General features: G+C 55.3%; 66 pseudogenes; all 66 read right to left on the reverse strand.

The window, feature by feature from the left end:
• Nucleotides 1–6: 6 nt before the first annotated feature.
• On the reverse strand, nt 7–125 carry LOC136630846 (5S ribosomal RNA; annotated as a pseudogene).
• Nucleotides 126–802: 677 nt separating this feature from the next.
• On the reverse strand, nt 803–921 carry LOC136630687 (5S ribosomal RNA; annotated as a pseudogene).
• A 79-nt stretch (nt 922–1,000) lies between these two features.
• On the reverse strand, nt 1,001–1,119 carry LOC136630100 (5S ribosomal RNA; annotated as a pseudogene).
• An 80-nt stretch (nt 1,120–1,199) lies between these two features.
• Nucleotides 1,200–1,318, reverse strand: LOC136630730 (5S ribosomal RNA; annotated as a pseudogene).
• An 80-nt stretch (nt 1,319–1,398) lies between these two features.
• On the reverse strand, nt 1,399–1,517 carry LOC136629728 (5S ribosomal RNA; annotated as a pseudogene).
• Nucleotides 1,518–1,796: 279 nt separating this feature from the next.
• Nucleotides 1,797–1,915, reverse strand: LOC136630758 (5S ribosomal RNA; annotated as a pseudogene).
• A 478-nt stretch (nt 1,916–2,393) lies between these two features.
• On the reverse strand, nt 2,394–2,512 carry LOC136630048 (5S ribosomal RNA; annotated as a pseudogene).
• An 80-nt stretch (nt 2,513–2,592) lies between these two features.
• LOC136630750 (5S ribosomal RNA) lies at nt 2,593–2,711 on the reverse strand (annotated as a pseudogene).
• An 80-nt stretch (nt 2,712–2,791) lies between these two features.
• On the reverse strand, nt 2,792–2,910 carry LOC136630275 (5S ribosomal RNA; annotated as a pseudogene).
• A 279-nt stretch (nt 2,911–3,189) lies between these two features.
• LOC136630760 (5S ribosomal RNA) lies at nt 3,190–3,308 on the reverse strand (annotated as a pseudogene).
• A 478-nt stretch (nt 3,309–3,786) lies between these two features.
• Nucleotides 3,787–3,905, reverse strand: LOC136630473 (5S ribosomal RNA; annotated as a pseudogene).
• A 279-nt stretch (nt 3,906–4,184) lies between these two features.
• LOC136630670 (5S ribosomal RNA) lies at nt 4,185–4,303 on the reverse strand (annotated as a pseudogene).
• Nucleotides 4,304–4,383: 80 nt separating this feature from the next.
• On the reverse strand, nt 4,384–4,502 carry LOC136629987 (5S ribosomal RNA; annotated as a pseudogene).
• Nucleotides 4,503–4,582: 80 nt separating this feature from the next.
• Nucleotides 4,583–4,701, reverse strand: LOC136629980 (5S ribosomal RNA; annotated as a pseudogene).
• An 80-nt stretch (nt 4,702–4,781) lies between these two features.
• Nucleotides 4,782–4,900, reverse strand: LOC136630847 (5S ribosomal RNA; annotated as a pseudogene).
• A 677-nt stretch (nt 4,901–5,577) lies between these two features.
• LOC136630689 (5S ribosomal RNA) lies at nt 5,578–5,696 on the reverse strand (annotated as a pseudogene).
• A 79-nt stretch (nt 5,697–5,775) lies between these two features.
• Nucleotides 5,776–5,894, reverse strand: LOC136630101 (5S ribosomal RNA; annotated as a pseudogene).
• An 80-nt stretch (nt 5,895–5,974) lies between these two features.
• LOC136630470 (5S ribosomal RNA) lies at nt 5,975–6,093 on the reverse strand (annotated as a pseudogene).
• Nucleotides 6,094–6,173: 80 nt separating this feature from the next.
• LOC136630807 (5S ribosomal RNA) lies at nt 6,174–6,292 on the reverse strand (annotated as a pseudogene).
• Nucleotides 6,293–6,968: 676 nt separating this feature from the next.
• Nucleotides 6,969–7,087, reverse strand: LOC136630035 (5S ribosomal RNA; annotated as a pseudogene).
• Nucleotides 7,088–7,167: 80 nt separating this feature from the next.
• LOC136630049 (5S ribosomal RNA) lies at nt 7,168–7,286 on the reverse strand (annotated as a pseudogene).
• A 279-nt stretch (nt 7,287–7,565) lies between these two features.
• LOC136629729 (5S ribosomal RNA) lies at nt 7,566–7,684 on the reverse strand (annotated as a pseudogene).
• A 279-nt stretch (nt 7,685–7,963) lies between these two features.
• On the reverse strand, nt 7,964–8,082 carry LOC136630761 (5S ribosomal RNA; annotated as a pseudogene).
• Nucleotides 8,083–8,559: 477 nt separating this feature from the next.
• On the reverse strand, nt 8,560–8,678 carry LOC136630474 (5S ribosomal RNA; annotated as a pseudogene).
• A 279-nt stretch (nt 8,679–8,957) lies between these two features.
• LOC136630036 (5S ribosomal RNA) lies at nt 8,958–9,076 on the reverse strand (annotated as a pseudogene).
• An 80-nt stretch (nt 9,077–9,156) lies between these two features.
• On the reverse strand, nt 9,157–9,275 carry LOC136630591 (5S ribosomal RNA; annotated as a pseudogene).
• An 80-nt stretch (nt 9,276–9,355) lies between these two features.
• On the reverse strand, nt 9,356–9,474 carry LOC136629854 (5S ribosomal RNA; annotated as a pseudogene).
• An 80-nt stretch (nt 9,475–9,554) lies between these two features.
• On the reverse strand, nt 9,555–9,673 carry LOC136630848 (5S ribosomal RNA; annotated as a pseudogene).
• A 677-nt stretch (nt 9,674–10,350) lies between these two features.
• LOC136630690 (5S ribosomal RNA) lies at nt 10,351–10,469 on the reverse strand (annotated as a pseudogene).
• A 79-nt stretch (nt 10,470–10,548) lies between these two features.
• On the reverse strand, nt 10,549–10,667 carry LOC136630103 (5S ribosomal RNA; annotated as a pseudogene).
• An 80-nt stretch (nt 10,668–10,747) lies between these two features.
• LOC136629754 (5S ribosomal RNA) lies at nt 10,748–10,866 on the reverse strand (annotated as a pseudogene).
• Nucleotides 10,867–10,946: 80 nt separating this feature from the next.
• LOC136630808 (5S ribosomal RNA) lies at nt 10,947–11,065 on the reverse strand (annotated as a pseudogene).
• An 80-nt stretch (nt 11,066–11,145) lies between these two features.
• On the reverse strand, nt 11,146–11,264 carry LOC136630310 (5S ribosomal RNA; annotated as a pseudogene).
• A 676-nt stretch (nt 11,265–11,940) lies between these two features.
• LOC136630104 (5S ribosomal RNA) lies at nt 11,941–12,059 on the reverse strand (annotated as a pseudogene).
• An 80-nt stretch (nt 12,060–12,139) lies between these two features.
• LOC136630654 (5S ribosomal RNA) lies at nt 12,140–12,258 on the reverse strand (annotated as a pseudogene).
• An 80-nt stretch (nt 12,259–12,338) lies between these two features.
• Nucleotides 12,339–12,457, reverse strand: LOC136630809 (5S ribosomal RNA; annotated as a pseudogene).
• Nucleotides 12,458–12,537: 80 nt separating this feature from the next.
• Nucleotides 12,538–12,656, reverse strand: LOC136630311 (5S ribosomal RNA; annotated as a pseudogene).
• Nucleotides 12,657–12,935: 279 nt separating this feature from the next.
• LOC136630435 (5S ribosomal RNA) lies at nt 12,936–13,054 on the reverse strand (annotated as a pseudogene).
• Nucleotides 13,055–13,532: 478 nt separating this feature from the next.
• LOC136630691 (5S ribosomal RNA) lies at nt 13,533–13,651 on the reverse strand (annotated as a pseudogene).
• Nucleotides 13,652–13,730: 79 nt separating this feature from the next.
• LOC136630105 (5S ribosomal RNA) lies at nt 13,731–13,849 on the reverse strand (annotated as a pseudogene).
• An 80-nt stretch (nt 13,850–13,929) lies between these two features.
• On the reverse strand, nt 13,930–14,048 carry LOC136629765 (5S ribosomal RNA; annotated as a pseudogene).
• An 80-nt stretch (nt 14,049–14,128) lies between these two features.
• On the reverse strand, nt 14,129–14,247 carry LOC136630811 (5S ribosomal RNA; annotated as a pseudogene).
• Nucleotides 14,248–14,327: 80 nt separating this feature from the next.
• On the reverse strand, nt 14,328–14,446 carry LOC136630746 (5S ribosomal RNA; annotated as a pseudogene).
• A 478-nt stretch (nt 14,447–14,924) lies between these two features.
• LOC136630692 (5S ribosomal RNA) lies at nt 14,925–15,043 on the reverse strand (annotated as a pseudogene).
• Nucleotides 15,044–15,122: 79 nt separating this feature from the next.
• On the reverse strand, nt 15,123–15,241 carry LOC136630106 (5S ribosomal RNA; annotated as a pseudogene).
• Nucleotides 15,242–15,321: 80 nt separating this feature from the next.
• On the reverse strand, nt 15,322–15,440 carry LOC136630655 (5S ribosomal RNA; annotated as a pseudogene).
• Nucleotides 15,441–15,520: 80 nt separating this feature from the next.
• LOC136630812 (5S ribosomal RNA) lies at nt 15,521–15,639 on the reverse strand (annotated as a pseudogene).
• An 80-nt stretch (nt 15,640–15,719) lies between these two features.
• On the reverse strand, nt 15,720–15,838 carry LOC136630312 (5S ribosomal RNA; annotated as a pseudogene).
• A 279-nt stretch (nt 15,839–16,117) lies between these two features.
• Nucleotides 16,118–16,236, reverse strand: LOC136629751 (5S ribosomal RNA; annotated as a pseudogene).
• An 80-nt stretch (nt 16,237–16,316) lies between these two features.
• Nucleotides 16,317–16,435, reverse strand: LOC136629960 (5S ribosomal RNA; annotated as a pseudogene).
• An 80-nt stretch (nt 16,436–16,515) lies between these two features.
• Nucleotides 16,516–16,634, reverse strand: LOC136630524 (5S ribosomal RNA; annotated as a pseudogene).
• Nucleotides 16,635–16,913: 279 nt separating this feature from the next.
• LOC136630731 (5S ribosomal RNA) lies at nt 16,914–17,032 on the reverse strand (annotated as a pseudogene).
• Nucleotides 17,033–17,112: 80 nt separating this feature from the next.
• LOC136629730 (5S ribosomal RNA) lies at nt 17,113–17,231 on the reverse strand (annotated as a pseudogene).
• A 677-nt stretch (nt 17,232–17,908) lies between these two features.
• LOC136630082 (5S ribosomal RNA) lies at nt 17,909–18,027 on the reverse strand (annotated as a pseudogene).
• Nucleotides 18,028–18,306: 279 nt separating this feature from the next.
• On the reverse strand, nt 18,307–18,425 carry LOC136630037 (5S ribosomal RNA; annotated as a pseudogene).
• An 80-nt stretch (nt 18,426–18,505) lies between these two features.
• On the reverse strand, nt 18,506–18,624 carry LOC136630050 (5S ribosomal RNA; annotated as a pseudogene).
• Nucleotides 18,625–18,903: 279 nt separating this feature from the next.
• Nucleotides 18,904–19,022, reverse strand: LOC136630288 (5S ribosomal RNA; annotated as a pseudogene).
• Nucleotides 19,023–19,102: 80 nt separating this feature from the next.
• LOC136630014 (5S ribosomal RNA) lies at nt 19,103–19,221 on the reverse strand (annotated as a pseudogene).
• An 80-nt stretch (nt 19,222–19,301) lies between these two features.
• LOC136630849 (5S ribosomal RNA) lies at nt 19,302–19,420 on the reverse strand (annotated as a pseudogene).
• An 80-nt stretch (nt 19,421–19,500) lies between these two features.
• Nucleotides 19,501–19,619, reverse strand: LOC136630595 (5S ribosomal RNA; annotated as a pseudogene).
• A 279-nt stretch (nt 19,620–19,898) lies between these two features.
• On the reverse strand, nt 19,899–20,017 carry LOC136631005 (5S ribosomal RNA; annotated as a pseudogene).
• Nucleotides 20,018–20,296: 279 nt separating this feature from the next.
• Nucleotides 20,297–20,415, reverse strand: LOC136630742 (5S ribosomal RNA; annotated as a pseudogene).
• An 80-nt stretch (nt 20,416–20,495) lies between these two features.
• On the reverse strand, nt 20,496–20,614 carry LOC136630656 (5S ribosomal RNA; annotated as a pseudogene).
• An 80-nt stretch (nt 20,615–20,694) lies between these two features.
• LOC136630144 (5S ribosomal RNA) lies at nt 20,695–20,813 on the reverse strand (annotated as a pseudogene).
• An 80-nt stretch (nt 20,814–20,893) lies between these two features.
• LOC136630693 (5S ribosomal RNA) lies at nt 20,894–21,012 on the reverse strand (annotated as a pseudogene).
• A 79-nt stretch (nt 21,013–21,091) lies between these two features.
• Nucleotides 21,092–21,210, reverse strand: LOC136630578 (5S ribosomal RNA; annotated as a pseudogene).
• Nucleotides 21,211–22,004: the final 794 nt, after the last annotated feature.

Genomic DNA, 22,004 nt, shown 5'->3' on the forward strand with positions numbered 1-22,004 from the left:
CTTAAAAGTCAACGGGTCCTGGAATTCCCAGCCGGTCACCCATACTGGTACTTGCCAAGCCTCAAGCTGGCTGGCAGCTGCGATCTGACGAGATCAGGCACATTCAGCTTAGAATGCCCGTTGACAGCTCCTCCTCCTTTCCTATGGGCTTTCTGCAGTGCGAACGCACCTCCGAAAAGGAAAGAAACCTACTCACGGCCTTAAAAGTCAAAGGGACCTGGGATTCCCAGCCGGTCACCCATACTGGTACTTGCCAGGCCACAAGCTGGCTGGCAGCCGCGATCTGACGAGAGCAGGCACATTCAGCTTAGAATGCCCGTTGACAGCTCCTCCTCCTTTTCTATGGGCTTTCTGCAGTGCGAACGCACCTCCGAAAAGGAAAGAAACCTACTCACGGCCTTAAAAGTCAACGGGACCTGGGATTCCCTGCCGGTCACCCATAGTGGTACTTGCCAGGCCTCAAGCTGGCTGGCGGCCGCAATCTGACGAGAGCAGGCACATTCAGCTTAGAATGCCCGATGACAGCTCCTCCTCCTTTCCTATGGGCTTTCTGCAGTGCGAACGCACCTCCGAAAAGGAAAGAAACCTACTCACGGCCTTAAAAGTCAACTGGACCTGGGATTCCCAGCCGGTCACCCATACTGGTACTTGCCAGGCCTCAAGCTGGCTGGCGGCCGTGATCTGACGAGAGCAGGCACATTCAGCTTAGAATGCCCGTTGACAGCTCCTCCACCTTTCCTATGGGCTTTCTGCAGTGCGAACGCACCTCCGAAAAGGAAAGAAACCTACACACGGCCTTAAAAGTCAACAGGACCTGGGATTCCCAGCCGGTCACCCATACTGGTACTTGCCAGGCCTCAAGCTGGCTGGCGGCCGCAATCTGACGAGAGCAGGCACATTCAGCTTAGAATGCCCATTGACAGCTCCTCCTCTTTCCTATGGGCTTTCTGCTGTGCGAACGCACCTCCGAAAAGGAAAGAAAACTACTCACGGCCTTAAAAGTCAACGGGACCTGGGATTCCCAGCCGGTCACCCATACTGGTACTTGCCAGGCCTCAAGCTGGCTGGCGGTCGCGATCTGACGAGAGCAGGCACATTCAGCTTAGAATGCCCGTTGACAGCTCCTCCTCCTTTCCTATGGGCTTTCTGCAGTGCGAACGCACCTCCGAAAAGGAAAGAAACCTACTCACGGCCTTAAAAGTAAACGGGACCTGGGATTCCCAGCCGGTCACCCATACTGGTACTTGCCAAGCCTCAAGCTGGCTGGCAGCCGCGATCTGACGAGAGCAGGCACATTCAGCTTAGAATGCCCGTTGACAGCTCCTCCTCCTTTCCTATGGGCTTTCTGCAGTGCGAACGCACATCCGAAAAGGAAAGAAAACTACTCACGGCCTTAAAAGTCAACGGGACCTGGGATTCCCAGCCGGTCACCCATACTGGTACTTGCCAGGCCTCAAGCTGGCTGGCGGCCGCGATCTGACGAGAGCAGGTACATTAAGCTTAGAATGCCCGTTGACAGCTCCTCCTCCTTTCCTATGGGCTTTCTGCAGTGCGAACGCACCTCCGAAAAGGAAAGAAACCTATTCACGGACTTAAAAGTCAATGGGACCTGGGATTCCCAGCCGGTCACCTATACTGGTACTTGCCAGGCCTCAAGCTGGCTGGCGGCCGCGATCTGACGAGAGCAGACACATTCAGTTTAGAATGCCCGTTGACAGCTCCTCCTCCTTTCCTATGGGCTTTCTGCAGTGCGAACGCACCTCCGAAAAGGAAAGAAACCTACTCACGGCCTTAAAAGTCAATGGGACCTGGGATTCCCAGCCGGTCACCCATACTGGTACTTGCCAGGCCTCAAGCTGGCTGGCGGCCGCGATCTGACGAGAGCAGGCACATTCAGCTTAGAATTCCCGTTGACAGCTCCTCCTCCTTTCCTATGGGCTTTCTGCAGTGCGAACGCACCTCCGAAAAGGAAAGAAACCTACTCACGGCCTTAAAAGTCAATGGGACCTGGGATTCCCAGCCGATCACCCATACTGGTACTTGCCAGGCCTCAAGCTGGCTGGCGGCCGTGATCTGACGAGAGCAGGCACACTCAGCTTAGAATGCCCGTTGACAGCTCCTCCTCCTTTCCTATGGGCTTTCTGCAGTGCGAACGCACCTCCGAAAAGGAAAGAAACCTACACACGGCCTTAAAAGTCAACAGGACCTTGGATTCCCAGCCGGTCACCCATACTGGTACTTGCCAGTCCTCAAGCTGGCTGGCGGCCGCAATCTGATGAGAGCAGGAACATTCAGCTTAGAATGCCCGTTGACAGCTCCGTCTCCTTTCCTATGGGCTTTCTGCAGTGCGAACGCACCTCCGAAAAGGAAAGAAACCTACTCACGGCCTTAAAAGTCAACGTGACCTGGGATTCCCAGCCGGTCACCCATACTGGTACTTGCCAGGCCTCAAGCTGGCTGGCGTCCGCGATCTGACGAGAGCAGGCACATTCAGCTTAGAATGCCCGTTGACAGCTCCTCCTCCTTTCCTATGGGCTTTCTGCAGTGCGAACGCACCTCCGAAAAGGAAAGAAACCTACTCACGGCCTTAAAAGTCAACGGGACCTGGGATTCCCAGCCGGTCACCCATACTGGTACTTGCCAAGCCTCAAGCTGGCTGGCAGCCGCGATCTGACGAGAGCAGGCACATTCAGTTTAGAATGCCCGTTGACAGCTCCTCCTCCTTTCCTATGGGCTTTCTGCAGTGCGAACGCACATCCGAAAAGGAAAGAAAACTACTCACGGCCTTAAAAGTCAACGGGACCTGGGATTCCCAGCCGGTCACCCATACTGGTACTTGCCAGGCCTCAAGCTGGCTGGCGGCCACGATCTGACGAGAGCAGGTACATTAAGCTTAGAATGCCCGTTGACAGTTCCTCCTCCTTTCCTATGGGCTTTCTGCAGTGCGAACGCACCTCCGAAAAGGAAAGAAACCTATTCACGGACTTAAAAGTCAATGGGACCTGGGATTCCCAGCCGGTCACCTATACTGGTACTTGCCAGGCCTCAAGCTGGCTGGCGGCCGCGATCTGACGAGAGCAGGCACATTCAGTTTAGAATGCCCGTTGACAGCTCCTCCTCCTTTCCTATGGGCTTTCTGCAGTGCGAACGCACCTCCGAAAAGGAAAGAAACCTACTCACGGCCTTAAAAGTCAATGGGACCTGGGATTCCCAGCCGGTCACCCATACTGGTACTTGCCAGGCCTCAAGCTGGCTGGCGGCCGCGATCTGACGAGAGCAGGCACATTCAGCTTAGAATTCCCGTTGACAGCTCCTCCTCCTTTCCTATGGGCTTTCTGCAGTGCGAACGCACCTCCGAAAAGGAAAGAAACCTACTCACGGCCTTAAAAGTCAATGGGACCTGGGATTCCCAGCCGATCACCCATACTGGTACTTGCCAGGCCTCAAGCTGGCTGGCGGCCGTGATCTGACGAGAGCAGGCACACTCAGCTTAGAATGCCCGTTGACAGCTCCTCCTCCTTTCCTATGGGCTTTCTGCAGTGCGAACGCACCTCCGAAAAGGAAAGAAACCTACACACGGCCTTAAAAGTCAACAGGACCTTGGATTCCCAGCCGGTCACCCATACTGGTACTTGCCAGTCCTCAAGCTGGCTGGCGGCCGCAATCTGATGAGAGCAGGCACATTCAGCTTAGAATGCCCATTGACAGCTCCTCCTCCTTTCCTATGGGCTTTCTGCAGTGCGAACGCACCTCCGAAAAGGAAAGAAACCTACTCACGGCCTTAAAAGTCAACGGGACCTGGGATTCCCAGCCGGTCACCCATACTGGTACTTGCCAGGCCTCAAGCTGGCTGGTGGCCGCGATCTGACGAGAGCAGGCACATTCAGCTTAGAATGCCTGTTGACAGCTCCTCCTCCTTTCCTATGGGCTTTCTGCAGTGCGAACGCACCTCCGAAAAGGAAAGAAACCTACTCACGGCCTTAAAAGTCAATGGGACCTGGGATTCCCAGCCGGTCACCCATACTGGCACATGCCAGGCCTCAAGCTGGCTGGCGACCACGATCTGACGAGAGCAGGCACATTCAGCTTAGAATGCCCGTTGACAGTTCCTCCTCCTTTCCTATGGGCTTTCTGCAGTGCGAACGCACCTCCGAAAAGGAAAGAAACCTACTCACGGCCTTAAAAGTCAACGGGACCTAGGATTCCCAGCCGGTCACCCATACTGGTACTTGCCAGGCCTCAAGCTGGCTGGCGGCCGTGATCTGATGAGAGCAGGAACATTCAGCTTAGAATGCCCGTTGACAGCTCCTCCTCCTTTCCTATGGGCTTTCTGCAGTGCGAACGCACCTCCGAAAAGGAAAGAAAACTACTCACGGCCTTAAAAGTCAACGGGACCTGGGATTCCCTGCCGGTCACCCATACTGGTACTTGCCAGGCCTCAAGCTGGCTGGCGGCCGCGATCTGACGAGAGCAGGCACATTCAGCTTAGAATGCCCGTTGACAGCTCTGTCTCCTTTCCTATGGGCTTTCTGCAGTGCGAACGCACCTCCGAAAAGGAAAGAAACCTACTCACAGACTTAAAAGTCAACAGGACCTGGGATTCCCAGCCGGTCACCCATACTGGTACTTGCCAGGCCTCAAGCTGGCTGGCGGCCGCGATCTGACGAGAGCAGGCACATTCAGCTTAGAATGCCCATTGACAGCTCCTCCTCCTTTCCTATGGGCTTTCTGCAGTGCGAACGCACCTCCGAAAAGGAAAGAAACCTACTCATGGCCTTAAAAGTCAACGGGTCCTGGAATTCCCAGCCGGTCACCCATACTGGTACTTGCCAAGCCTCAAGCTGGCTGGCAGCTGCGATCTGACGAGATCAGGCACATTCAGCTTAGAATGCCCGTTGACAGCTCCTCCTCCTTTCCTATGGGCTTTCTGCAGTGCGAACGCACCTCCGAAAAGGAAAGAAACCTACTCACGGCCTTAAAAGTCAAAGGGACCTGGGATTCCCAGCCGGTCACCCATACTGGTACTTGCCAGGCCACAAGCTGGCTGGCAGCCGCGATCTGACGAGAGCAGGCACATTCAGCTTAGAATGCCCGTTGACAGCTCCTCCTCCTTTTCTATGGGCTTTCTGCAGTGCGAACGCACCTCCGAAAAGGAAAGAAACCTACTCACGGCCTTAAAAGTCAACGGGACCTGGGATTCCCTGCCGGTCACCCATAGTGGTACTTGCCAGGCCTCAAGCTGGCTGGCGGCCGCAATCTGACGAGAGCAGGCACATTCAGCTTAGAATGCCCGATGACAGCTCCTCCTCCTTTCCTATGGGCTTTCTGCAGTGCGAACGCACCTCCGAAAAGGAAAGAAACCTACTCACGGCCTTAAAAGTCAACTGGACCTGGGATTCCCAGCCGGTCACCCATACTGGTACTTGCCAGGCCTCAAGCTGGCTGGCGGCCGTGATCTGACGAGAGCAGGCACATTCAGCTTAGAATGCCCGTTGACAGCTCCTCCACCTTTCCTATGGGCTTTCTGCAGTGCGAACGCACCTCCGAAAAGGAAAGAAACCTACACACGGCCTTAAAAGTCAACAGGACCTGGGATTCCCAGCCGGTCACCCATACTGGTACTTGCCAGGCCTCAAGCTGGCTGGCGGCCGCAATCTGACGAGAGCAGGCACATTCAGCTTAGAATGCCCATTGACAGCTCCTCCTCTTTCCTATGGGCTTTCTGCTGTGCGAACGCACCTCCGAAAAGGAAAGAAAACTACTCACGGCCTTAAAAGTCAACGGGACCTGGGATTCCCAGCCGGTCACCCATACTGGTACTTGCCAGGCCTCAAGCTGGCTGGCGGTCGCGATCTGACGAGAGCAGGCACATTCAGCTTAGAATGCCCGTTGACAGCTTCTCCTCCTTTCCTATGGGCTTTCTGCAGTGCAAACGCACCTCCGAAAAGGAAAGAAACCTACTCACGGCCTTAAAAGTCAACGGGACCTGGGATTCCCAGCCGGTCACCCATACTGGTACTTGCCAGGCCTCAAGCTGGCTGGCAGACGCGATCTGATGAGAGCAGGCACATTCAGCTTAGAATGCCCGTTGACAGCTCCTCCTCCTTTCCTATGGGCTTTCTGCAGTGCGAACGCACCTCCGAAAAGGAAAGAAACCTACTCACGGCCTTAAAAGTCAACGGGACCTGGGATTCCCTGCCGGTCACCCATAGTGGTACTTGCCAGGCCTCAAGCTGGCTGGCGGCCGCGATCTGACGAGAGCAGGCACATTCAGCTTAGAATGCCCGATGACAGCTCCTCCTCCTTTCCTATGGGCTTTCTGCAGTGCGAACGCACCTCCGAAAAGGAAAGAAACCTACTCACGGCCTTAAAAGTCAACGGGACCTGGGATTCCCAGCCGGTCATCCATACTGGTACTTGCCAGACCTCAAGCTGGCTGGCGGCCGTGATCTGACGAGAGCAGGCACATTCAGCTTAGAATGCCCGTTGACAGCTCCTCCACCTTTCCTATGGGCTTTCTGCAGTGCGAACGCACCTCCGAATAGGAAAGAAACCTACTCACGGCCTTAAAAGTCAACAGGACCTGGGATTCCCAGCCGGTCACTCATACTGGTACTTGCCAGGCCTCAAGCTGGCTGGCGGCCGCAATCTGACGAGAGCAGGCACATTCAGCTTAGAATGCCCATTGACAGCTCCTCCTCTTTCCTATGGGCTTTCTGCAGTGCGAACGCACCTCCGAAAAGGAAAGAAACCTACTCACGGCCTTAAAAGTCAACGGGACCTGGGATTCCCAGCCGGTCACCCATACTGGCACATGCCAGGCCTCAAGCTGGCTGGCGACCACGATCTGACGAGAGCAGGCACATTCAGCTTAGAATGCCCGTTGACAGTTCCTCCTCCTTTCCTATGGGCTTTCTGCAGTGCGAACGCACCTCCGAAAAGGAAAGAAACCTACTCACGGCCTTAAAAGTCAACGGGACCTGGGATTCCCAGCCGGTCACCCATACTGGTACTTGCCAGGCCTCAAGCTGGCTGGCGGCCGTGATCTGATGAGAGCAGGAACATTCAGCTTAGAATGCCCGTTGACAGCTCCGTCTCCTTTCCTATGGGCTTTCTGCAGTGCGAACTCACCTCCGAAAAGGAAAGAAACCTACTCACGGCCTTAAAAGTCAACGTGACCTGGGATTCCCAGCCGGTCACCCATACTGGTACTTGCCAGGCCTCAAGCTGGCTGGCGTCCGCGATCTGACGAGAGCAGGCACATTCAGCTTAGAATGCCCGTTGACAGCTCCTCCTCCTTTCCTATGGGCTTTCTGCAGTGCGAACGCACCTCCGAAAAGGAAAGAAACCTACTCACGGCCTTAAAAGTAAATGGGACCTGGGATTCCCAGCCGGTCACCCATACTGGTACTTGCCAAGCCTCAAGCTGGCTGGCAGCCGCGATCTGACGAGAGCAGGCACATTCAGCTTAGAATGCCCGTTGACAGCTCCTCCTCCTTTCCTATGGGCTTTCTGCAGTGCGAACGCACCTCCGAAAAGGAAAGAAAACTACTCACGGCCTTAAAAGTCAACGGGACCTGGGATTCCCAGCCGGTCACCCATACTGGTACTTGCCAGGCCTCAAGCTGGCTGGCGGCCGCGATCTGACGAGAGCAGGTACATTAAGCTTAGAATGCCCGTTGACAGCTCCTCCTCCTTTCCTATGGGCTTTCTGCAGTGCGAACGCACCTCCGAAAAGGAAAGAAACCTATTCACGGACTTAAAAGTCAATGGGACCTGGGATTCCCAGCCGGTCACCTATACTGGTACTTGCCAGGCCTCAAGCTGGCTGGCGGCCGCGATCTGACGAGAGCAGGCACATTCAGTTTAGAATGCCCGTTGACAGCTCCTCCTCCTTTCCTATGGGCTTTCTGCAGTGCGAACGCACCTCCGAAACGGAAAGAAACCTACTCACGGCCTTAAAAGTCAATGGGACCTGGGATTCCCAGCCGGTCACCCATACTGGTACTTGCCAGGCCTCAAGCTGGCTGGCGGCCGCGATCTGACGAGAGCAGGCACATTCAGCTTAGAATTCCCGTTGACAGCTCCTCCTCCTTTCCTATGGGCTTTCTGCAGTGCGAACGCACCTCCGAAAAGGAAAGAAACCTACTCACGGCCTTAAAAGTCAATGGGACCTGGGATTCCCAGCCGATCACCCATACTGGTACTTGCCAGGCCTCAAGCTGGCTGGCGGCCGTGATCTGACGAGAGCAGGCACACTCAGCTTAGAATGCCGTTGACAGCTCCTCCTCCTTTCCTATGGGCTTTCTGCAGTGCGAACGCACCTCCGAAAAGGAAAGAAACCTACACACGGCCTTAAAAGTCAACAGGACCTTGGATTCCCAGCCGGTCACCCATACTGGTACTTGCCAGTCCTCAAGCTGGCTGGCGGCCGCAATCTGACGAGAGCAGGCACATTCAGCTTAGAATGCCCATTGACAGCTCCTCCTCCTTTCCTATGGGCTTTCTGCAGTGCGAACGCACCTCCGAAAAGGAAAGAAACCTACTCACGGCCTTAAAAGTCAACGGGACCTGGGATTCCCAGCCGGTCACCCATACTGGTACTTGCCAGGCCTCAAGCTGGCTGGTGGCCGCGATCTGACGAGAGCAGGCACATTCAGCTTAGAATGCCTGTTGACAGCTCCTCCTCCTTTCCTATGGGCTTTCTGCAGTGCGAACGCACCTCCGAAAAGGAAAGAAACCTACTCACGGCCTTAAAAGTCAACGGGACCTGGGATTCCCAGCCGGTCACCCATACTGGCACATGCCAGGCCTCAAGCTGGCTGGCGACCACGATCTGACGAGAGCAGGCACATTCAGCTTAGAATGCCCGTTGACAGTTCCTCCTCCTTTCCTATGGGCTTTCTGCAGTGCGAACGCACCTCCGAAAAGGAAAGAAACCTACTCACGGCCTTAAAAGTCAACGGGACCTGGGATTCCCAGCCGGTCACCCATACTGGTACTTGCCAGGCCTCAAGCTGGCTGGCGGCCGTGATCTGATGAGAGCAGGAACATTCAGCTTAGAATGCCCGTTGACAGCTCCTCCTCCTTTCCTATGGGCTTTCTGCAGTGCGAACGCACCTCCGAAAAGGAAAGAAAACTACTCACGGCCTTAAAAGTCAACGGGACCTGGGATTCCTTGCCGGTCACCCATACTGGTACTTGCCAGGCCTCAAGCTGGCTGGCGGCCGCGATCTGACGAGAGCAGGCACATTCAGCTTAGAATGCCCGTTGACAGCTCTGTCTCCTTTCCTATGGGCTTTCTGCAGTGCGAACGCACCTCCGAAAAGGAAAGAAACCTACTCACGGACTTAAAAGTCAACGGAACCTGGGATTCCCAGCCGGTCACCCATACTGGTACTTGCCAGGCCTCAAGCTGGCTGGCGGCCGCGATCTGACGAGAGCAGGCACATTCAGCTTAGAATGCCCGTTGACAGCTCCTCCTCCTTTCCTATGGGCTTTCTGCAGTGCGAACGCACCTCCGAAAAGGAAAGAAACCTACTCATGGCCTTAAAAGTCAACGGGTCCTGGAATTCCCAGCCGGTCACCCATACTGGTACTTGCCAAGCCTCAAGCTGGCTGGCAGCTGCGATCTGACGAGATCAGGCACATTCAGCTTAGAATGCCCGTTGACAGCTCCTCCTCCTTTCCTATGGGCTTTCTGCAGTGCGAACGCACCTCCGAAAAGGAAAGAAACCTACTCACGGCCTTAAAAGTCAAAGGGACCTGGGATTCCCAGCCGGTCACCCATACTGGTACTTGCCAGGCCACAAGCTGGCTGGCAGCCGCGATCTGACGAGAGCAGGCACATTCAGCTTAGAATGCCCGTTGACAGCTCCTCCTCCTTTTCTATGGGCTTTCTGCAGTGCGAACGCACCTCCGAAAAGGAAAGAAACCTACTCACGGCCTTAAAAGTCAACGGGACCTGGGCTTCCCTGCCGGTCACCCATAGTGGTACTTGCCAGGCCTCAAGCTGGCTGGCGGCCGCAATCTGACGAGAGCAGGCACATTCAGCTTAGAATGCCCGATGACAGCTCCTCCTCCTTTCCTATGGGCTTTCTGCAGTGCGAACGCACCTCCGAAAAGGAAAGAAACCTACTCACGGCCTTAAAAGTCAACTGGACATGGGATTCCCAGCCGGTCACCCATACTGGTACTTGCCAGGCCTCAAGCTGGCTGGCGGCCGTGATCTGACGAGAGCAGGCACATTCAGCTTAGAATGCCCGTTGACAGCTCCTCCACCTTTCCTATGGGCTTTCTGCAGTGCGAACGCACCTCCGAAAAGGAAAGAAACCTACACACGGCCTTAAAAGTCAACAGGACCTGGGATTCCCAGCCGGTCACCCATACTGGTACTTGCCAGGCCTCAAGCTGGCTGGCGGCCGCAATCTGACGAGAGCAGGCACATTCAGCTTAGAATGCCCATTGACAGCTCCTCCTCTTTCCTATGGGCTTTCTGCTGTGCGAACGCACCTCCGAAAAGGAAAGAAAACTACTCACGGCCTTAAAAGTCAACGGGACCTGGGATTCCCAGCCGGTCACCCATACTGGTACTTGCCAGGCCTCAAGCTGGCTGGCGGTCGCGATCTGACGAGAGCAGGCACATTCAGCTTAGAATGCCCGTTGACAGCTTCTCCTCCTTTCCTATGGGCTTTCTGCAGTGCAAACGCACCTCCGAAAAGGAAAGAAACCTACTCACGGCCTTAAAAGTCAACGGGACCTGGGATTCCCAGCCGGTCACCCATACTGGTACTTGCCAGGCCTCAAGCTGGCTGGCGTCCGCGATCTGACGAGAGCAGGCACATTCAGCTTAGAATGCCCGTTGACAGCTCCTCCTCCTTTCCTATGGGCTTTCTGCAGTGCGAACGCACCTCCGAAAAGGAAAGAAACCTACTCACGGCCTTAAAAGTCAACGGGACCTGGGATTCCCTGCCGGTCACCCATAGTGGTACTTGCCAGGCCTCAAGCTGGCTGGCGGCCGCGATCTGACGAGAGCAGGCACATTCAGCTTAGAATGCCCGATGACAGCTCCTCCTCCTTTCCTATGGGCTTTCTGCAGTGCGAACGCACCTCCGAAAAGGAAAGAAACCTACTCACGGCCTTAAAAGTCAACGGGACCTGGGATTCCCAGCCGGTCACCCATACTGGTACTTGCCAGGCCTCAAGCTGGCTGGCGGCCGTGATCTGACGAGAGCAGGCACATTCAGCTTAGAATGCCCGTTGACAGCTCCTCCACCTTTCCTATGGGCTTTCTGCAGTGCGAACGCACCTCCGAAAAGGAAAGAAACCTACACACGGCCTTAAAAGTCAACAGGACCTGGGATTCCCAGCCGGTCACCCATACTGGTACTTGCCAGGCCTCAAGCTGGCTGGCGGCCGCGATCTGACGAGAGTAGGCACATTCAGCTTAGAAAGCCCGTTGACAGCTCCTCCTCCTTTCCTATGGGCTTTCTGCAGTGCGAACGCACCTCCGAAAAGGAAAGAAACCTACTCACGGCCTTAAAAGTCAACTGGACCTGGGATTCCCAGCCGGTCACCCATACTGGTACTTGCCAGGCCTCAAGCTGGCTGGCGGCCGTGATCTGACGAGAGCAGGCACATTCAGCTTAGAATGCCCGTTGACAGCTCCTCCACCTTTCCTATGGGCTTTCTGCAGTGCGAACGCACCTCCGAAAAGGAAAGAAACCTACACACGGCCTTAAAATTCAACAGGACCTGGGATTCCCAGCCGGTCACCCATACTGGTACTTGCCAGGCCTCAAGCTGGCTGGCGGCCGCAATCTGACGAGAGCAGGCACATTCAGCTTAGAATGCCCATTGACAGCTCCTCCTCTTTCCTATGGGCTTTCTGCTGTGCGAACGCACCTCCGAAAAGGAAAGAAAACTACTCACGGCCTTAAAAGTCAACGGGACCTGGGATTCCCAGCCGGTCACCCATACTGGTACTTGCCAGGCCTCAAGCTGGCTGGCGGTCGCGATCTGACGAGAGCAGGCACATTCAGCTTAGAATGCCCGTTGACAGCTTCTCCTCCTTTCCTATGGGCTTTCTGCAGTGCAAACGCACCTCCGAAAAGGAAAGAAACCTACTCACGGCCTTAAAAGTCAACGGGACCTGGGATTCCCAGCCGGTCACCCATACTGGTACTTGCCAGGCCTCAAGCTGGCTGGCAGACGCGATCTGACGAGAGCAGGCACATTCAGCTTAGAATGCCCGTTGACAGCTCCTCCTCCTTTCCTATGGGCTTTCTGCAGTGCGAACGCACCTCCGAAAAGGAAAGAAACCTACTCACGGCCTTAAAAGTCAACGGGACCTGGGATTCCCTGCCGGTCACCCATAGTGGTACTTGCCAGGCCTCAAGCTGGCTGGCGGCCGCGATCTGACGAGAGCAGGCACATTCAGCTTAGAATGCCCGATGACAGCTCCTCCTCCTTTCCTATGGGCTTTCTGCAGTGCGAACGCACCTCCGAAAAGGAAAGAAACCTACTCACGGCCTTAAAAGTCAACGGGACCTGGGATTCCCAGCCGGTCACCCATACTGGTACTTGCCAGGCCTCAAGCTGGCTGGCGGCCGTGATCTGACGAGAGCAGGCACATTCAGCTTAGAATGCCCGTTGACAGCTCCTCCACCTTTCCTATGGGCTTTCTGCAGTGCGAACGCACCTCCGAAAAGGAAAGAAACCTACACACGGCCTTAAAAGTCAACAGGACCTGGGATTCCCAGCCGGTCACCCATACTGGTACTTGCCAGGCCTCAAGCTGGCTGGCGGCCGCGATCTGACGAGAGTAGGCACATTCAGCTTAGAAAGCCCGTTGACAGCTCCTCCTCCTTTCCTATGGGCTTTCTGCAGTGCGAACGCACCTCCGAAAAGGAAAGAAACCTACTCACGGCCTTAAAAGTCAACGGGACCTGGGATTCCCAGCCGGTCACCCATACTGGTACTTGCCAGGCCACAAGCTGGCTGGCAGCCGCGATCTGACGAGAGCAGGCACATTCAGCTTAGAATGCCCGTTGACAGCTCCTCCTCCTTTTCTATGGGCTTTCTGCAGTGCGAACGCACCTCCGAAAAGGAAAGAAACCTACTCACGGCCTTAAAAGTCAACGGGACCTGGGCTTCCCTGCCGGTCACCCATAGTGGTACTTGCCAGGCCTCAAGCTGGCTGGCGGCCGCAATCTGACGAGAGCAGGCACATTCAGCTTAGAATGCCCGATGACAGCTCCTCCTCCTTTCCTATGGGCTTTCTGCAGTGCGAACGCACCTCCGAAAAGGAAAGAAACCTACTCACGGCCTTAAAAGTCAACTGGACATGGGATTCCCAGCCGGTCACCCATACTGGTACTTGCCAGGCCTCAAGCTGGCTGGCGGCCGTGATCTGACGAGAGCAGGCACATTCAGCTTAGAATGCCCGTTGACAGCTCCTCCACCTTTCCTATGGGCTTTCTGCAGTGCGAACGCACCTCCGAAAAGGAAAGAAACCTACACACGGCCTTAAAAGTCAACAGGACCTGGGATTCCCAGCCGGTCACCCATACTGGTACTTGCCAGGCCTCAAGCTGGCTGGCGGCCGCAATCTGACGAGAGCAGGCACATTCAGCTTAGAATGCCCATTGACAGCTCCTCCTCTTTCCTATGGGCTTTCTGCTGTGCGAACGCACCTCCGAAAAGGAAAGAAAACTACTCACGGCCTTAAAAGTCAACGGGACCTGGGATTCCCAGCCGGTCACCCATACTGGTACTTGCCAGGCCTCAAGCTGGCTGGCGGTCGCGATCTGACGAGAGCAGGCACATTCAGCTTAGAATGCCCGTTGACAGCTTCTCCTCCTTTCCTATGGGCTTTCTGCAGTGCAAACGCACCTCCGAAAAGGAAAGAAACCTACTCACGGCCTTAAAAGTCAACGGGACCTGGGATTCCCAGCCGGTCACCCATACTGGTACTTGCCAGGCCTCAAGCTGGCTGGCGTCCGCGATCTGACGAGAGCAGGCACATTCAGCTTAGAATGCCCGTTGACAGCTCCTCCTCCTTTCCTATGGGCTTTCTGCAGTGCGAACGCACCTCCGAAAAGGAAAGAAAACTACTCACGGCCTTAAAAGTCAACGGGACCTGGGATTCCCTGCCGGTCACCCATAGTGGTACTTGCCAGGCCTCAAGCTGGCTGGCGGCCGCGATCTGACGAGAGCAGGCACATTCAGCTTAGAATGCCCGATGACAGCTCCTCCTCCTTTCCTATGGGCTTTCTGCAGTGCGAACGCACCTCCGAAAAGGAAAGAAACCTACTCACGGCCTTAAAAGTCAACGGGACCTGGGATTCCCAGCCGGTCACCCATACTGGTACTTGCCAGGCCTCAAGCTGGCTGGCGGCCGTGATCTGACGAGAGCAAGCACATTCAGCTTAGAATGCCCGTTGACAGCTCCTCCACCTTTCCTATGGGCTTTCTGCAGTGCGAACGCACCTCCGAAAAGGAAAGAAACCTACACACGGCCTTAAAAGTCAACAGGACCTGGGATTCCCAGCCGGTCACCCATACTGGTACTTGCCAGGCCTCAAGCTGGCTGGCGGCCGCGATCTGACGAGAGTAGGCACATTCAGCTTAGAAAGCCCGTTGACAGCTCCTCCTCCTTTCCTATGGGCTTTCTGCAGTGCGAACGCACCTCCGAAAAGGAAAGAAACCTACTCACGGCCTTAAAAGTCAACTGGACCTGGGATTCCCAGCCGGTCACCCATACTGGTACTTGCCAGGCCTCAAGCTGGCTGGCGGCCGTGATCTGACGAGAGCAGGCACATTCAGCTTAGAATGCCCGTTGACAGCTCCTCCACCTTTCCTATGGGCTTTCTGCAGTGCGAACGCACCTCCGAAAAGGAAAGAAACCTACACACGGCCTTAAAAGTCAACAGGACCTGGGATTCCCAGCCGGTCACCCATACTGGTACTTGCCAGGCCTCAAGCTGGCTGGCGGCCGCAATCTGACGAGAGCAGGCACATTCAGCTTAGAATGCCCATTGACAGCTCCTCCTCTTTCCTATGGGCTTTCTGCTGTGCGAACGCACCTCCGAAAAGGAAAGAAAACTACTCACGGCCTTAAAAGTCAACGGGACCTGGGATTCCCAGCCGGTCACCCATACTGGTACTTGCCAGGCCTCAAGCTGGCTGGCGGTCGCGATCTGACGAGAGCAGGCACATTCAGCTTAGAATGCCCGTTGACAGCTTCTCCTCCTTTCCTATGGGCTTTCTGCAGTGCAAACGCACCTCCGAAAAGGAAAGAAACCTACTCACGGCCTTAAAAGTCAACGGGACCTGGGATTCCCAGCCGGTCACCCATACTGGTACTTGCCAGGCCTCAAGCTGGCTGGCAGACGCGATCTGACGAGAGCAGGCACATTCAGCTTAGAATGCCCGTTGACAGCTCCTCCTCCTTTCCTATGGGCTTTCTGCAGTGCGAACGCACCTCCGAAAAGGAAAGAAACCTACTCACGGCCTTAAAAGTCAACGGGACCTGGGATTCCCTGCCGGTCACCCATAGTGGTACTTGCCAGGCCTCAAGCTGGCTGGCGGCCGCGATCTGACGAGAGCAGGCACATTCAGCTTAGAATGCCCGATGACAGCTCCTCCTCCTTTCCTATGGGCTTTCTGCAGTGCGAACGCACCTCCGAAAAGGAAAGAAACCTACTCACGGCCTTAAAAGTCAACGGGACCTGGGATTCCCAGCCGGTCACCCATACTGGTACTTGCCAGGCCTCAAGCTGGCTGGCGGCCGTGATCTGACGAGAGCAGGCACATTCAGCTTAGAATGCCCGTTGACAGCTCCTCCACCTTTCCTATGGGCTTTCTGCAGTGCGAACGCACCTCCGAAAAGGAAAGAAACCTACACACGGCCTTAAAAGTCAACAGGACCTGGGATTCCCAGCCGGTCACCCATACTGGTACTTGCCAGGCCTCAAGCTGGCTGGCGGCCGCGATCTGACGAGAGTAGGCACATTCAGCTTAGAAAGCCCGTTGACAGCTCCTCCTCCTTTCCTATGGGCTTTCTGCAGTGCGAACGCACCTCCGAAAAGGAAAGAAACCTACTCACGGCCTTAAAAGTCAACGGGACCTGGTATTCCCAGCCGGTCACCCATACTGGTACTTGCCAGGCCTCAAGCTGGCTAGCGGCCGCGATCTGACGAGAGCAGGCACATTCAGCTTAGAATGCTCGTTGACAGCTCCTCCTCCTTTCCTATGGGCTTTCTGCAGTGCGAACGCACCTCCGAAAAGGAAAGAAACCTACTCATGGCCTTAAAAGTCAACGGGACTTGGAATTCCCAGCCAGTCACCCATACTGGTACTTGCCAAGCCTCAAGCTGGCTGGCAGCTGCGATCTGACGAGAGCAGGCACATTCAGCTTAGAATGCCCGTTGACAGCTCCTCCTCCTTTCCTATGGGCTTTCTGCAGTGCGAACGCACCTCCGAAAAGGAAAGAAACCTACTCACGGCCTTAAAAGTCAACGGGACCTGGGATTCCCAGCCGGTCACCCATACTGGTACTTGCCAGGCCTCAAGCTGGCTGGCGGCAGCGATCTGACGAGAGCAGGCACATTCAGCTTAGAATGCCCGTGGACAGCTCCTCCTCCTTTTCTATGGGCTTTCTGCAGTGCGAACGCACCTCCGAAAAGGAAAGAAACCTACTCACGGCCTTAAAAGTCAACGAGACCTGCGATTCCCTGCCGGTCACCCATACTGGTATTTGCCAGGCCTCAAGGTGGCTGGCGGCCGCGATCTGACGAGAGCAGGCACATTCAGCTTAGAATGCCCGTTGACAGCTCTTCCTCCTTTCCTATGGGCTTTCTGCATTGCGAACGCACCTCCGAAAAGGAAAGAAACCTACTCACGGCCTTAAAAGTAAACGGGACCTGGGATTCCCAGCCGGTCACCCATACTGGTACTTGCCAAGCCTCAAGCTGGCTGGCAGCCGCGATCTGACGAGAGCAGGCACATTCAGCTTAGAATGCCCGTTGACAGCTCCTCCTCCTTTCCTATGGGCTTTCTGCAGTGCGAACGCACCTCCGAAAAGGAAAGAAAACTACTCACGGCCTTAAAAGTCAACGGGACCTGGGATTCCCAGCCGGTCACCCATACTGGTACTTGCCAGGCCTCAAGCTGGCTGGCGGCCGCGATCTGACGAGAGCAGGTACATTAAGCTTAGAATGCCCGTTGACAGCTCCTCCTCCTTTCCTATGGGCTTTCTGCAGTGCGAACGCACCTCCGAAAAGGAAAGAAACCTATTCACGGACTTAAAAGTCAATGGGACCTGGGATTCCCAGCCGGTCACCTATACTGGTACTTGCCAGGCCTCAAGCTGGCTGGCGTCCGCGATCTGACGAGAGCAGGCACATTCAGCTTAGAATTCCCGTTGACAGCTCCTCCTCCTTTCCTATGGGCTTTCTGCAGTGCGAACGCACCTCCGAAAAGGAAAGAAACCTACTCACGGCCTTAAAAGTCAATGGGACCTGGGATTCCCAGCCGGTCACCCATACTGGTACTTGCCAGGCCTCAAGCTGGCTGGCGGCCGTGATCTGACGAGAGCAGGCACACTCAGCTTAGAATGCCCGTTGACAGCTCCTCCTCTTTTCCTATGGGCTTTCTGCAGTGCGAACGCACCTCCGAAAAGGAAAGAAACCTACACACGGCCTTAAAAGTCAACAGGACCTTGGATTCCCAGCCGGTCACCCATACTGGTACTTGCCAGTCCTCAAGCTGGCTGGCGGCCGCAATCTGACGAGAGCAGGCACATTCAGCTTAGAATGCCCATTGACAGCTCCTCCTCCTTTCCTATGGGCTTTCTGCAGTGCGAACGCACCTCCGAAAAGGAAAGAAACCTACTCACGGCCTTAAAAGTCAACGGGACCTGGGATTCCCAGCCGGTCACCCATACTGGTACTTGCCAGGCCTCAAGCTGGCTGGCGGCCGCGATCTGACGAGAGCAGGCACATTCAGCTTAAAATGCCCGTTGACAGCTCCCCCTCCTTTCCTATGGGCTTTATGCAGTGCGAACGCACCTCCGAAAAGGAAAGAAACCTACTCACGGCCTTAAAAGTCAACGGGACCTGGGATTCCCAGCCGGTCACCCATACTGGCACATGCCAGGCCTCAAGCTGGCTGGCGACCACGATCTGACGAGAGCAGGCACATTCAGCTTAGAATGCCCGTTGACAGTTCCTCCTCCTTTCCTATGGGCTTTCTGCAGTGCGAACGCACCTCCGAAAAGGAAAGAAACCTACTCACGGCCTTAAAAGTCAACGGGACCTGGGATTCCCAGCCGGTCACCCATACTGGTACTTGCCAGGCCTCAAGCTGGCTGGCGGCCGTGATCTGATGAGAGCAGGAACATTCAGCTTAGAATGCCCGTTGACAGCTCCGTCTCCTTTCCTATGGGCTTTCTGCAGTGCGAACGCACCTCCGAAAAGGAAAGAAACCTACTCACGGCCTTAAAAGTCAACGTGACCTGGGATTCCCAGCCGGTCACCCATACTGGTACTTGCCAGGCCTCAAGCTGGCTGGCGTCCGCGATCTGACGAGAGCAGGCACATTCAGCTTAGAATGCCCGTTGACAGCTCCTCCTCCTTTCCTATGGGCTTTCTGCAGTGCGAATGCACCTCCGAAAAGGAAAGAAACCTACTCACGGCCTTAAAAGTAAAAGGGACCTGGGATTCCCAGCCGGTCACCCATACTGGTACTTGCCAAGCCTCAAGCTGGCTGGCAGCCGCGATCTGACGAGAGCAGGCACATTCAGCTTAGAATGCCCGTTGACAGCTCCTCCTCCTTTCCTATGGGCTTTCTGCAGTGCGAACGCACCTACGAAAAGGAAAGAAACCTATTCACGGACTTAAAAGTCAATGGGACCTGGGATTCCCAGCCGGTCACCCATACTGGTACTTGCCAGGCCTCAAGCTGGCTGGCGGCCGCGATCTGACGAGAGCAGGCACATTCAGCTTAGAATGCCCGTTGACAGCTCTGTCTCCTTTCCTATGGTCTTTCTGCAGTGCGAACGCATCTCCGAAAAGGAAAGAAACCTACTCACGGCCTTAAAAGGCAACGGGACCTGGGATTCCCAGCCGGTCACCCATACTGGTACTTGCCAGGCCTCAAGCTGGCTGGCGGCCGCGATCTGACGAGAGCAGGCACATTCAGCTTAGAATGCCCGTTGACAGCTCCTCCTCCTTTCCTATGGGCTTTCTGCAGTGCGAACGCACCTCCGAAAAGGAAAGAAACCTACACATGGCCTTAAAAGTCAACGGGTCCTGGAATTCCCAGCCGGTCACCCATACTGGTACTTGCCAAGCCTCAAGCTGGCTGGCAGCTGCGATCTGACGAGATCAGGCACATTCAGCTTAGAATGCCCGTTGACAGCTCCTCCTCCTTTCCTATGGGCTTTCGGCAGTGCGAACGCACCTCCGAAAAGGAAAGAAACCTACTCACGGCCTTAAAAGTCAACGGGACCTGGGATTCCCAGCCGGTCACCCATACTGGTACTTGCCAGGCCTCAAGCTGGCTGGCGGCTGCGATCTGACGATAGCAGGTACATTAAGCTTAGAATGCCCGTTGACAGCTCCTCCTCCTTTCCTATGGGCTTTCTGCAGTGCGAACGCACCTACGAAAAGGAAAGAAACCTATTCACGGACTTAAAAGTCAATGGGACCTGGGATTCCCAGCCGGTCACCCATACTGGTACTTGCCAGGCCTCAAGCTGGCTGGCGGCCGCGATCTGACGAGAGCAGGCACATTCAGCTTAGAATGCCTGTTGACAGCTCTGTCTCCTTTCCTATGGGCTTTCTGCAGTGCGAACGCACCTCCGAAAAGGAAAGAAACCTACTCACGGCCTTAAAAGTCAACGGGACCTGGGATTCCCAGCCGGTCACCCATACTGGTACTTGCCAGGCCTCAAGCTGGCTGGCGGCCGCGATCTGACGAGAGCAGGCACATTCAGCTTAGAATGCCCGTTGACAGCTCCTCCTCCTTTCCTATGGGCTTTCTGCAGTGCGAACGCACCTCCGAAAAGGAAAGAAACCTACTCATGGCCTTAAAAGTCAACGGGTCCTGGAATTCCCAGCCGGTCACCCAAACTGGTACTTGCCAAGCCTCAAGCTGGCTGGCAGCTGCGATCTGACGAGATCAGGCACATTCAGCTTAGAATGCCCGTTGACAGCTCCTCCTCCTTTCCTATGGGCTTTCTGCAGTGCGAACGGACCTCCGAAAAGGAAAGAAACCTACTCACGTCCTTAAAAGTCAAAGGGACCTGGGATTCCCAGCCGGTCACCCATACTGGTACTTGCCAGGCCTCAAGCTGGCTGGCAGCCGCGATCTGACGAGAGCAGGCACATTCAGCTTAGAATGCCCGTTGACAGCTCCTCCTCCTTTTCTATGGGCTTTCTGCAGTGCGAACGCACCTCCGAAAAGGAAAGAAACCTACTCACGGCCTTAAAAGTCAACGGGACCTGGGATTCCCAGCCGGTCACCCATACTGGTACTTGCCAGGCCTCAAGCTGGCTGGCAGACGCGATCTGACGAGAGCAGGCACATTCAGCTTAGAATGCCCGTTGACAGCTCCTCCTCCTTTCCTATGGGCTTTCTGCAGTGCGAACGCACCTCCGAAAAGGAAAGAAACCTACTCACGGCCTTAAAAGTCAACGGGACCTGGGATTCCCAGCCGGTCACCCATACTGGTACTTGCCAGGCCTTAAGCTGGCTGGCGGCCGCGATCTGACGAGAGCAGGCACATTCAGCTTAGAATGCCCGTTGACAGCTCCTCCACCTTTCCTATGGGCTTTCTGCAGTGCGAACGCACCTCCGAAAAGGAAAGAAACCTACACACTGCCTTAAAAGTCAACAGGACCTGGGATTCCCAGCCGGTCACCCATACTGGTACTTGCCAGGCCTCAAGCTGGCTGGCGGCCGCAATCTGACGAGAGCAGGCACATTCAGCTTAGAATGCCCATTGACAGCTCTTCCTCTTTCCTATGGGCTTTCTGCAGTGCGAACGCACCTCCGAAAAGGAAAGAAAACTACTCACGGCCTTAAAAGTCAACGGGACCTGGGATTCCCAGCCGGTCACCCATACTGGTACTTGCCAGGCCTCAAGCTGGCTGGCGGTCGCGATCTGACGAGAGCAGGCACATTCAGCTTAGAATGCCCATTGACAGCTCCTCCTCTTTCCTATGGGCTTTCTGCAGTGCGAACGCACCTCCGAAAAGGAAAGAAAACTACTCACGGCCTTAAAAGTCAACGGGACCTGGGATTCCCAGCCGGTCAAACATACCGGTACTTGCCAGGCCTCAAGCTGGCTGGCGGCCGCGATCTGACGAGAGCAGGTACATTAAGCTTAGAATGCCTGTTGACAGCTCCTCCTCCTTTCCTATGGGCTTTCTGCAGTGCGAACGCACCTCCGAAAAGGAAAGAAACCTACTCACGGCCTTAAAAGTCAACGTGACCTGGGATTCCCAGCCGGTCACCCATACTGGTACTTGCCAGGCCTCAAGCTGGGTGGCGTCCGCGATCTGACGAGAGCAGGCACATTCAGCTTAGAATGCCTGTTGACAGCTCTTCCTCCTTTCCTATGGGCTTTCTGCAGTGCGAACGCACCTCCGAAAAGGAAAGAAACCTACTCACGGCCTTAAAAGTAAACCGGACCTGGGATTCCCAGCCGGTCACCCATACTGGTACTTGCCAAGCCTCAAGCTGGCTGGCAGCCGCGATCTGACGAGAGCAGGCACATTCAGCTTAGAATGCCCGTTGACAGCTCCTCCTCCTTTCCTATGGGCTTTCTGCAGTGCGAACGCACCTCCGAAAAGGAAAGAAACCTACTCACGGCCTTAAAAGTCAAAGTGACCTGGGATTTCCAGCCGGTCACCCATACTGGTACTTGCCAGGCCTCAAGCTGGCTGGCAGCCGCGATCTGACGAGAGCAGGCACATTCAGCTTAGAATGCCCGTTGA

The sequence above is a fragment of the Eleutherodactylus coqui genome, chromosome 5 (genome assembly GCF_035609145.1).
Source record: "Eleutherodactylus coqui strain aEleCoq1 chromosome 5, aEleCoq1.hap1, whole genome shotgun sequence".
NCBI classification, from domain to species: Eukaryota; Metazoa; Chordata; class Amphibia; order Anura; family Eleutherodactylidae; genus Eleutherodactylus; species Eleutherodactylus coqui.